Source organism: Oncorhynchus clarkii, chromosome 18, assembly GCF_045791955.1.
Source record: "Oncorhynchus clarkii lewisi isolate Uvic-CL-2024 chromosome 18, UVic_Ocla_1.0, whole genome shotgun sequence".
Classification (NCBI taxonomy): Eukaryota; Metazoa; Chordata; class Actinopteri; order Salmoniformes; family Salmonidae; genus Oncorhynchus; species Oncorhynchus clarkii.
The window spans coordinates 8413171-8418170 of record NC_092164.1 but is presented as its reverse complement, the minus strand read 5'-3'; positions in this window follow the sequence as shown (position 1 = coordinate 8418170).

The window sequence follows — 5000 nt, the reverse complement described above, 5'->3', positions numbered from 1 at the left end:
ATGCACGGAGGATTACAAAGAACGCATTATCATGCTGAAGAGCCGTGCACAAAGAGTGATAACGAAGAAACAGGACGTCAATCCACTACCAGCCCGGGTGAGTGACGCTAACTCAAACATATCACAGAGACAATCAGTAAGGCTACCGAAGTTGATTATTGAGAAATTCTATGGAGATGTCAGTATGTGGCAGGAGTTTTGGAGCCAATATGAGACTGCTATTCACAACAATGATTCCCTGTGTAAAAAAGAGAAGTTTACCTATCTGAAAACATATCTCACTGGACCAGCTGCAAAGGCAGTAGCAGGACTGATGTTAACAGACAGTAACTATGATAATGCAATCACTCTACTCAAGAGCAGATTTGGAAGGAAAGATCTTGTGATTAGTGCTCATATGTCAAAGCTGCTGAATCTCACACCTGTGAAGAAATCCTCTGATCTAAATGCATTGAGGCAGCTATATGATGAATGTGAAATTCAGATTAGGAGCCTGGAATCACTGGGTGTAATGTCAGAAACCTATGGAAGCCTACTATTCCCAATCTTACTGCAGATGATTCCAGAGGACATAGCTCTTGACTATAGTCGTCAGAGGGGAGTAGATGATGAATGGAAAGTGTCTGAGATTATCAGTTTCCTACAGAAAGAGGTTCAGAGCAGGGAGAGAGCGCTACAAATGACAAGATCATACAACCAACAGAAAGAGAGCAAACCATGGAACAAGTCATGCTTCTCCAATGAAATGAAAACAAAAAGACCCAACATGCCCTCTGCTGCAGCACTGCATACAACCAGCCAGAAGGAACAACAAACGTGTCTATTTTGTGACAGTGCAGACCACAAATCAGAAAACTGCACTGACTACAATATTGCTACACGCAAAGAGAAACTAAAGAACATGGGAAGATGCTTTGTATGTTTAGGACAGAGACACATAGCAAAATTCTGTAAAGTCAAAGATGTGTCATGTGCAACATGTGGAAGCAGACATCACATTGCGGTTTGTACCAGTAAGAGGAGGGAGGTGCAACCCCCTACTGTTTCTGTAGATGCTGTTGTTTCCTCAGTTATTCCCCATTCAGTGAAGATGAAACCAGATGGACAGAACACTGTGTTGCTACAAACGGCAAAGGCATGGGTAGAAGGCCCATCGGGCAGGAAGATAGCTCGTTGCTTACTAGATGGAGGCAGTCAGAGAAGCTTCATACATGAAAACCTTGTGAAGGGCTTGAAGCTACCAGTAATCAGACAAGAGGCACTCACTCTTCACACGTTTGGCTCCTCTGCCCCAGCAACATCCCAACGCAACACAGTGAAAGTCATCTTGGAGAATGTCTGGGACAAACAGCAGAGAATAGAGATAGAGGCAATTGAAACCCCACAAGTGTGCACAGCTGTGATGAAGGTTCCTGGTGAACGGATTCAGTATGAGCTCAGTAAAAGGGGACTGCAGCTCGCAGACTTTCCAGGAGATGACAATGATCCTGAACTCTCTGTCCTGATAGGAGCAGACTACTACTGGCAGATAGTATCAGGCAGAGTGGAGCGACTGACGGAGACGCTAGTTGCTTTAGAGAGCACCTTTGGATGGTCGGTGCAGGGACCCGTGTCCATGTCAAGTGTCGCCGAGGCAACTTGCATGTTCATCCCACTTGATGAAGACACACTAGTCTCCAGGCAATTGCATGCATTCTGGGAGCTTGAGTCTCTGGGCATTCTAAGAGAGAAAACACAGAACCCAGAGGAAACCGAGGCTCTACAAAGGTTTGAGGAAACAACCACCTTCAAAGATGGGCGATACCATGTGGAGTTGCCATGGAAACGAGAAATGCCAGAACTCCAAGACAACTATAGAATCGCCAAGAAACGGTTTGAATGTCTGAAGAAAAGGCTGAAGAAGGATGTGACGTTGTACAGCAGATACAATGAAGTAGTAGAAGACTACTTACAACAAGATATGGCAGAGGACGTGCCCAAGGACAACGCATCAAGTGTAGACAACGTAAAATACTACTTACCTCACCATGCAGTACTCCGAGAAGATAAGGTGACAACAAAACTGAGAGTGGTGTTTGATGCCTCGTCCCATGAAGATGGCTGTCCATCTCTCAATGACTGTCTACTCACAGGACCGAACCTGAATCCGGATCTGCTCAGCGTTCTGATAAAGTTCAGACTACATGAGATCGCATTCATGGCAGACATCAAGAAAGCTTTCCTGCAGATATCCCTAGCAGAGAGAGACAGAGACGCCGTGAGATTTCTATGGCTCACTGGCCCACCAAGAGGAGAAAATGAAGAGGAGCTGCGTGTGCTGAGGATGAAAAGAGTGGTATTTGGAGCTTCCCCAAGTCCATTTTTGCTGGCAGCTACAATCAGGAAGCACCTGAAACAATATGAAACAGAACAACCAGAAGTTGTAGAGATACTGAGAGAGTCACTCTACGTAGATGACTTCATTGCAAGTTCATGCAATGTTGAAGAGGCTTACCTTGTGACAACAACTGCAAAGCGAATGCTGTCGAATGCAGGCATGGACCTCTGCAAGTGGATGACAAATTCTCCTGAATTGAAAACAAAATGCGAGGAGAGTACGACAACTGACCACCCATTGGCGCTAGAAACACAAGGATTAGCGCTGAAGGTTTTAGGTTTAGTATGGAGGCCGGAAACGGATGACTTTGTGTTTGACCTCAGGCCGTTACTGAGCATTCTAAGGCAAAAGGAAAACACAAAGAGAAGTGTTCTGCAGTCGTCTGCACGTATCTTCGACCCTCTTGGTTTCTTAACTCCCTTCACCATCAGGATCAAGTGCATGTTCCAGGAAATGTGGGAGAGGGGACTCAGCTGGGACGAAGAATTACCACCTGATCTGACACGAGAATGGCAACAGTGGTGTTCAGAACTACCCCAGTTACACCAGCTCACCATACCAAGGTGGTACAGAACAGACATGCGGCCACAGAATAACCACACCCTGAAACTACATGTGTTCTGTGATGCAAGTGAAAGGGCTTACAGTGCAGTAGCTTACTTGCAAGGTGAGTCACAAGACAGGGAAACAACAAGTCTAGTCGCATCCAAGTCCAGGGTAGCCCCACTTAAGAAAATGACGCTGCCACGCCTGGAGCTCATGGGAGCTGTGATTGGAGCGAGACTAGCAAACAACTTGATGACCACACTGAAAATGGAAGAAAAACAGATTAACATGTGGACAGACTCGATGATCGTGCTGCATTGGATTTGCAGCTCAGCTCAGAAATGGAAACAGTTTGTTGCGAACAGAGTGACGGAGATCCAGTCCTTGACCAATCCAGAGTCATGGTCACATATTGAAGGGAAAACGAATCCAGCTGACCTCCCTACAAGAGGACAAACTGTTAGAAACTTGACACAGAGCGAGCTATGGTGGAATGGACCCAGAATTCTGACATCACCCAATCAGTCCGAAGAGACTGATGATAACAAGGTTCCGGATGAGGTGAATATAGAACTCAAGTCCAGTTGCCAGGCTACTGTACAACTCGCAGCAAACAGCACAGACAGCACTGAACCTGTGTTGGAGCTTGAAAGGTACAGCAAACTGAAAAGAGTGTTCAGAGTCACCGCCTGGATAAAGAGATTCATAGCCAATGCTCGTACAACCATAAAGATGCAAGGTGAACTGACTGCTGACGAACTGTTTGATGCAGAAAAGTACTGGATTAAGGTAACACAACAACAGAGTTTCGGACAGGAGATCAAACTACTGAAGGCAGGAAAAAGCCTAAACAATGACTGTAAAATCAGAGAACTGAAACCTTTCCTGGACGAACACGAACTACTCAGTGTAGGAGGAAGACTGCAACAGTCCAACTTCACATTCAGAGAGCAGCACCCATGGGTTCTGCCCAATAAGTCCAGATACTCAGAAATGCTGATACAGTACCAACATGAGAAGGTGATGCATTCTGGAGCAAGTGACACTCAGCACCCAACGTTACACAAGCGGGAAATGACACGCAGATGGAAGTACAGGCAGAGACTTGTGACCAGTTTCTGGAACAGTTGGCGAAGAGACTACTTGCTGGATCTAAAGTCAGCACACCGCTGTGACACACCACAGCCCACCCCACTGAAAGCGGGTGACGTTGTACTCATTGGAGAAGATAACCTACCCAGACAAACCTGGAAACTAGGAAAGATTGAGGAACTGTTTCCAGGCCGAGATGGCTTAGTTAGATCATGTTCAGTTCGTACTGCTTCGGGGACTTTGTTGAGGAGACCTATTCAGTTGATATACTGCCTAGAGATCTAGATGAACACAATTGTTCATCGGGGGGGGAGGATGTTGTAACTTTAATGTGTTACAGAGTTAATGTTTAAGTTTATTCTTTGAGCTGTATCTAAAGATATTTCTTTAGATTTATTTGCATATGTAATTGTATTGGGTTGTGTTGAATTACGCTTTTTGACTGCAAGTCCCAGAATGCCTTGCGAGAGGAATGAGTGATAACGCGCCAATTATGTGCAGGTGCGGGTGATTGTGGCTGACTTTCCAACAGCATCTTACCTGCATTGCTCTGTACCAAAACAATTGTTGTTAAATGTAACGTAAACAAGTATTCTTACTAAAATAAGCTTTCGTATCAAACCCGACGTCCCGAGTCATTACTAAGAAGTTAGTTAATCTAAAAAGAGGAGAGGAGTGGAGAGGAGAGGAGAGGAGAGGAGAGGAGAGGAGTGGAGAGGAGAGGAGAGGAGAGGAGAGGAGAGGAGAGGAGAGGAGAGGAGAGGAGAGGAGAGGAGAGGAGAGGAGAGGAGAGGAGAGGAGGATGATCCTGGTCTCCTTGATGCTAGTCAGGGAGATCCAGAGGTCTACACATCTCTCAGAATAGCTGCAACCTGATTCTTCACCCTTTTGCAGAAGCACTCAGACACACACAGTTTTCTATTTAATTATTTGTGGGGACCAAATCATTGATTCCCATTCCAAATCCTATTTTCCCTAACCCCTA